Source organism: Miniopterus schreibersii (assembly GCF_964146895.1).
Source record: "Miniopterus schreibersii genome assembly, chromosome: 13".
NCBI classification, from domain to species: Eukaryota; Metazoa; Chordata; class Mammalia; order Chiroptera; family Miniopteridae; genus Miniopterus; species Miniopterus schreibersii.
The window spans coordinates 60,218,816-60,226,750 of record NC_138113.1 but is presented as its reverse complement, the minus strand read 5'-3'; the positions used below and the strand labels follow the sequence as shown (position 1 = coordinate 60,226,750).

Below are 7,935 nucleotides of genomic sequence, written 5' to 3'. Positions count from 1 at the left end.
AGGTAAGACGAGGCAGAACTGAAACAGTGCTGCTGAACACGAATTCCTGCCTTTCAAACAGCCTTGGCATTGTTTTAACGCTCTATGGACAAAAATTTGATGAGCTAATTTGAACTTCTCAAAACAAAACAAAAATCAGTTATTTGTATGAGATGGCCACTTAGGAAGCCACAAGGGTAGATCCTCAAAGATGTGAGAGAGGTGGGGCTGTCACAGAGAGGAGGACACTAACAGTGAGTTTCCACAGCAATACGGACATTTCACAAGGGTGTGCCCACCATCCTTCCCAATCTTTATCCTTACCAAGAACAGAGCAGCTGCCTGGTCTTCGCCAAGACACGCTCTGCTGTTTTGGCTGCTGGCGTCCACCACTTCCAAATGCATCCGCAAGCTGAAATGTTGCACCCCTCTCCCCAGGCTAAGACCTCCAATCCCAGTAACCCCCAAGTATTCTCTGAAGGACGTGGGAGGCAAGTGAGTTGGTCAAATTATCTTAAAATTGTTTGTAGATAGTGTACCCAAAACTGCAGAAAATTTTCACATACTGTTTACAGAAGAAAAAGGCATTTGGACCCACCACGGGGAAACAGCTCCATTTAAAAGGATACCTGTTCCATCAAATTATTAGGAAATTCACGATTCAAGGTGGAAACCTCTCAAATGGTCAGGTGAAGAGAATATTTATGGTGAAAAATCTGAGGATAAAAAGTCATACTTTAAGCATAACCGGGAGGGTGCACTGAGCAAGGCAAATGCAGGCTGCAGTACAAATGGTCCTCAGCTCTATATCACAGGAGTTCCAACTCCTCATCTGGATGGGCAATGTGGTATTTGGCCAAGTAATTAAAGGAATGGGTGTGGCAAGAATTCTGGAAAATGCAGAAATGAAAAGTGAAAAACCTGCCAAATTGTGCATTATTGCAGAATGCAGAAAATGAAGGAAGGGAATAACTGGGGAATATTCCCAAAAGATGGTTCTCTGACAGTCATCCAGATTTCCCCAAGGATGCAGGTATAAATTGAAAAGATGTAGGCAAAATATTATTCATAAAAGAAGACTGAAAAAACATTGGACAATATACAGATGATGCATTATAGAACTGTACACCTGAAACCTATATAATTTTATTAACCAATGTCACCCCAATAAATCCAATGAAAAAGGGAAAAAAACCATTAGAAATACTTTTTTCAATCCAGAACTGGGAGATGGCCATAAAAAAATACACAAAAGTTTTAAGATATGTGGAAAGTTCAAAGGCTGTTACTGAGAAAGCAGACAGATCAAAGCCGCAACCTGTAGCTTTGAGCTGCATGCTGGATATTGGTGCTTGTAAACAGAAGATGCCAAACTGGCAGGGAGCAATTGGCAGTTGTTTGGAGACTCCTGAAATAGACCCATCAAATACGAAAGCATTGTACGTCAGAGCTCAAGGATGGCAAGGGTTAAAGGAATACAATCAAGCATTCCTAATCTTAAGAAAGCTCAGGAGACAGCACCAGAAGAGAAAGCTATCCAGGCAGAATTGGTGCAAATCAAACAAAAATAAAGGCACAGAAAGAAAGCAGGGTATGCAAAAATGTTTGCTTACTAAGAAATACAGTTTTTCTTAAATATTACACATTGATTATATGAAGGCAATAAGAAAATGTAAGGATATATAGGTCCACTTGTTTCCAGGTGGCCACTACTGCCTCGCTTTCACAGGATGTCGCGGGCTGTAAAAGGGGCAGTGAGTTAGGGCACTGTTACCACAGCCACCAATGCTGCCGGCTGTCGCCCCCAGGGACCCATCACTCCGCTGACGCCACCATCTTCTTCCTCCCGCTCCAGAAGTTTAGAGCTGGAATGGAACCGCAGAAATCATTACAGCATGGGACTTCTAGCAATGACACAATACAATCATTTTACAGCTGGGGAAACTGAGGCCCCGCGTGGGAATGTACTATGCACCTTTAGGAAGTGCTGGGGGTAGAACTCTACTTGGGTCTTAAAATTTCAAGTTCACAGTTTTTGTTTGTTTTTTCACTTTTTCTTTTCAGCTTATTACCTGAATGTATTTTATTTTATACTGGTTCAAGTTAAACATTGGAACTCAAATGGTTAATAAATGACTGTAACAAGAGCCAGAGGGAGATTTTTCCATTCACTGAAGCGTTAGTGAGATGCAATCTCCTAAAACCCTCTAAAGACTTCTGGCTTCCACAGCCCCCCAGCTTCCTTGAGGACCTGGCACATACTCTGGTGTGGGCCAGAGGCAAGCTGAACAGTCTCTATTCTGAAGGCTCATGTAGGACCCCTGCAACAAACTGTCTTTTAGATATCTTCCCCAGCATTTTTTCTTAATGATAACCCTAATCATTGGGATCCCTAAATCATAAGGAAGACATTCTTCTCATTTTTCTTTAATTGTTTAAATGGAAATAAGCCACAGGGCTATCTGGAATTAGGCCAACTCTTATTTGCACTGCAAAAGAGTGGAAAGAGTGGAGATTCTGGACAGTAGATGCGAATGACTCTTCAGCCTTGTTAGAAGCAGCCTGCAGGAGACAGGGCAGGAGAACCAGGAAGCCAGGGGCCTTTAGGGGAAGGCTGCAAAGCCCTGGCTATAGCCTGGTAACCACTGCAGGCTGGCCACTGTGAGGGTGCAGCTCTTCACCTTAATGCGCAGCATGAAGTCAAGTACTTGTAAGACCAGCTGCATGCTCTCACCTGTCTAGGAAGCTTTCTGTGGTCGAGACACAAAGGAAGACCCCAGAGGAGGGCTCTGCATACTCTAGGTTGGTGGTTCTTTCCCATGGCCTCCTGGCAGAGTGGAGAAGCAGGGAGCACACTGTTTATTACTAACAATATATTCCTAAGGTTTCAATTATTTTTATACCAATGTTATCAAATGAGTCGATTCAAACTCCACTTCTTATCTCTTTGCAGCCCATTGTACATTCTTGAGTGGGAAAGAAGGTGGTGATACTGTAGTGAGGATACAAAGTGGTAAATGCTACTCTAAGGGAACTGATGGTAATTTCAACTCTGTTCCCTAACTTCTCTCCTTCTATACTGAAAGATTTAATTTTCTGCTTTGTCCTAAATATATTTTTCTATTCCTTTTTATCATGTCTATGTGTCATCTATTTTGAATTTGAATGGCTTTCCACAGAGGGCAATGTGAAACAGAAATGGTCCAGTGGGTGATACCCTCAACTTGGAGTCTGAAGGCCTTTTTTGCATCTGGGTTGTGTAACTTAACTAATGCTCTGTGGCTCTCAAATTTCTCCTCTTTAATAAGGGGAAACAATGAAGAATTATTATAAGGAATGGATTCAACAAGAAAGGTACATAAAGTGGTACTTTGCAAATGGTATGTGTTCAACACACTTGGACCTGTGAAGGTTTTAATTAGCTCTTCCATTGACAACAACCAAAAAACAGCAAGATGGCAGTTTTGCAAAAATACTGTTTCCTGATTTCATAGCATCTTTGATCACTCTTTCAGCAATGGGTCGTTGTCCTTGCCCCTGTGAAACTGCACTGAGTTAAACAACAACAATGCTGTTTTTTAAGCAATGAAATTATTAAGCTATTTAAATATAGTAGACTCTTGCCTAGAGTAAGTAGACATCTAAAATCCTCATTCTGGCCTGGCTTGTTTTTCTCCGTGGCATCGGCCCTTGGATTGGAAGGTCTCGGGTTTGATTCTGGTCAAGGGTACGTTCCTGCATTGCAGGATTGATCCGGGAGGCAGCCAATTGATGTTTCTCTCTCTCCCCCTTCAACATTCTCTGAAAAGAATGGAAAAAATATTCTTGGGGGAGGATTAAAAAAATTATAAAATGCTCACTGATAGATGTACGAATTTTTTTTCTTATTCTCTTGTCTTTTTTTTTTTTTAAAAAAAAACACACTTTTACTATAACACAAATAGAAAAGTGCAGAGAACAAATATACAGCTCTATGAATTATCACAAAAGAACATCAGTGGTTGAGAAACTTTGCCAACACCCCAGACACATCTCTCCTGTGCCCCTTTCCATTCCAATCATTTCCCTTCCTTCTTCCCAAAGGCAATCACTATCCTGACGTCCAACCTTATAGGTCTGTTTTTAAAAGGTTAAAAAAAAATTGAAGCCTAACATATATATATATATATATATATATATATATATATATATATATATATATATATATATATATAAAAGTACGCAATTCATTAATGCATGGCTTAATGAATTCTCTCAAGGTGAATATACACATGTACCACCACTGAGGACAAAATAGAGGACATCACCGTCACCCTCCCAGTCAGGATCCTTCTTCATTCTCAGGCAATTTTGAATTCCAAGACCATAGGTCATTCTTGCATGGTTTTGAATTTTATGTAAGTGGAATAATATAGTTCATTTATTTTTATTTGTTCTATTTCAATCAACCTTGTTTTTTTAGGTTAATTTACGTTATTGTGTGTCACTGTGTTGGCTCAGTTTTAGTGCTATAATTTATCCCCAATTCACTTATCCATTCTGCTCCTGATGGTCATCTGGATTGCTTATGGTTCTTGGCTATTACACACAATGCCTCCAGCAACATTCCTGCACATGTCTTTGGGTACAGAAGTGCACTCCATTGTGTTGTGTATGTTCCTAGGATCAGAACTGCTGGTTGGATAGAGTTTGTGTATGTTTAAATTTTTTACAATATCAAACTGTTTTCCAAAGGGATGTCACCATTCCACACTTCTCCCAGTAGCAGATGAGAGTACCTGTCTCGCCATGTCCTTGCTAACAACTCATAAATGCGTAGTGGTATCTCATTGAGGGTTTAAATTGTTTCCCCTTTTCATAGGTTTATTTACTGGCCATTTGGCTAATTCCCTTTTGTATCTCCTCTTGATCTCTTCATTTTTTCTATTGAATCATCTGTGTTTTCCATTTTTAATTTTTTTTTTTTAATTTCTAAGTGTTCTTTATATTGGATATAAAGTGTTTGTTCTCTTTTTACTGTCTCCATAGTTTTGCCTTTGTCCAGAATGACATATAGTTGGAATCATACAGTATGGAGCCTTTTCAGATTGGCTTCTTTCACTCAGTAATATGCACTTAATATCCCTCCATGTCTTTTCATGGCTTGATTGTCCCTTGATTTTACTGCTGAGTAATATTCCACTGTATAGACATACACTGTTTGTTTACTTACTCACCTACTGAAAGGCATCTTGGTTGCTTCCAAGTTTTGGTGATTATGTAAACATCTGAGTGCAGGTCTTTCAATGGATATAGTTTTCAACTCCTTGGGTAAATACCAAGCCGTGTGACTACTAGATAGAATGATAAGAATATGTTTAGTTTTATAAAAAAATACTGAACTGTCTTACAAAGTGGCTGCACCATTGTGCATTCTCACCAGCTATGAAGAGTTCCTATTGCTAATATGCTTTCACATAGTTTGCTTTTATTTCCAGTAACTTGGAATCAGACACTAACTTCCCCACAGTGAGTGCCTGACAGCGAAACCTCTCAGTAAGGGAGACAATATGCCCAGCTACACTAGCCCGCTGCATACTAAAGACTCTTCAGAAGACTGGAGTAAGACCCAGCAACCAAAAGGGGAAAGCAAAGTAGCTGACAAGAGGAGGTGGTCCACAGAGAGCCTCAGATCAGCCAACTACCTAAGGACACCAGAGCCAAACCTAGACAGCTTCTGACATTGGCTGACACACGAGTACCTCCCAGGAGACCTGAAATCAGCATACAAAACTGTGACCCAAAGACAATATAAGCTGCCCAGATGAAACTCACCTGATTGACATTTTAAAAATTTTTCTTAGGAAAAAGATAGAGAAAAAAAAAAAATCTTTCTAAATTAAGAAAAAAAATTCAACTGTTCAACTAATTTTTTAAAAAAATTTGTTTAGCTTTGCTTGTTTTTGTGTTTTGTTTCTTTTGCTTTGTTTTATTTTGTCCTTTAATATCAAGATTTTCTTGATATTCTCTGCTTAACTGTGTGGACATGATCAATAAATTTACTGCTTTTCTACTAACATTTGCCCCATATCTCTTATTGGATTCCCTCTCTGCCCTTGCTTTATACCTCTCTCTCTCTTCTCGTTCCATTGGCATAAATTTTTTTCTTTCCTTTCTTTTTCTCCCTTCCGTCTTCCTGTCTTTTTGTTTGTTTGTTTCTACTTGTCTTTTTATTGTATTTTTTTTAAAATTTTCATTTTTCAACTATTTTCTATTCCTGTGATCTACACTTAATGGTTTGCTGGCCCTTCATGCAGAATCATTTCTCTGCTCCCTTTAGCTCCCAGTACCTTCTCTATTTTTTACTTTTTATATTAGTTTCTTTTTTATTTTTATTTTTTTAGCAATAATATGCTTTTCTCTCTATTTTCTATTTGTTTGTTTGTTTGCTTTAGCATTTGTGATCTCACTTCACTCTCCCAATTCTTTCACTTAGGATGTTTTCATTGTGATTGTGAGGATATTTTGTAAGATACTGCTTGTTTCCTGGCAGCTTGGCTGGGTATGGTTTTACCTTACCAGCACCTGTACAACAGCTCACACGATATGGTTGGGGCTGAGACACAGTCAGTCAACCTGAGAGGAGAGTCCTCCCAAAAATGGGTCAACAACAATCTAGACCCAATCACAACAGGAGAATTCAAAGAACTCACAAAAGGGACATCCACAAAAGAGATATGCCTAGATCAAATAGATCAGAAGTATAGGGAAAACACACCTCTGGGTTCCACTGGACTCACACAACAAAATCCCACCCGACAAGACTGGGAGACAGCAAATATTTCTAATATACAGATAGAAACACTAAGAGTCACCAAAGTGAGGGGAGAGAGAAACAACCTCCAAACTAAAGTAAAGGGAAAATCACCAGAAAAAGACTTTGATGAGATGGAGTTAAGCAAGTTATCACAAATAGAGTTCAGAGTAATGGTTATAAAGATGCTCAAGGAAATTAATGAGAACAACAAGACACTTACTAGAAAGGTCGAGGAACTTAGTAAAAACATGAAAAAAGAGCTAAATATCATAAATAAGAATGAGGCAGAAATGAAGAATACTATATCTGATATCTAGAATACGCTGGAAGGTATTAAAAGCAGGCTCAATGAAGCAGAGGATAGAATAAGTGACTTAGAAGATAAGGTAGAAAAAGCCACTGAATCAAAGCAGCAAAAAGAAAAAACACTTAAACAGCATGAGGACAGCCGAAGGAAGCTTTGGGACAGCATGAAGCAAAACATCATTCACATCATAGGGGTTCCAGAGGGGGTGGAAAGAGAGCAAGGAACAGAGAACTTGATGGTCGAAACGGTGACAGAAAACTTCCCTAGGCTGGCGAGGGAGAAAGCCACACAAGTTCAGGAAGCACAGAGGGTTCCACAAAGAGGGACCCAGAGAGACCCACTCCAAGACACATCATAATTAAAACGGCAAATGTCAAGGACAAAGAGAAAATATTAAGGGCTGAAAGAGAGAGACAAGCAGTGACCTACAAGGGAACCCCCATGAGGCTGACAGCAGATTTCTCAACAGAAACTCTTCAGTCCAGAAGGAAGTGGCATTAAGTTCTCATAGTAATGAAAAGCAAGAACATGCAACCAAGACCGCTTTATCCAAAAAGGCTATCATTTAAAATTGAAGGTGAAAAAAAGCGCTTCCCAGACAAAAGGAGGCTAAAGAGTTCAGTACCACTGAACCAGCATTGCAAGAAATGCTGAAAGGACTGCTTTAAGAAATATTGAAAGGTACATAAGAAGAAATATTGAGAAATATTGAGAAAAAAGCATCAAGGGGACAAATGGCATTAAATAAGTATATATCAACAGTAAGCTTAAATGTAAATGGAATAAATGGTCCAATCAAAAGACACAGAGTAGCGGAAATGATAAGAAAACAGGACCCAAATATATGCTGTCT

The 7,935-nt window shown here is 39.2% G+C and overlaps 1 pseudogene across 1 annotated transcript; it reads left to right on the top strand.

Moving 5' to 3' along the window:
• The first annotated feature begins 396 nt into the window (after window positions 1–396).
• LOC308566299 (peptidyl-prolyl cis-trans isomerase D pseudogene) lies at window positions 397–938 on the top strand (annotated as a pseudogene). The gene has a single exon. The product of its transcript is annotated as a peptidyl-prolyl cis-trans isomerase D pseudogene (transcript).
• The last annotated feature ends 6,997 nt before the right edge of the window (window positions 939–7,935 follow it).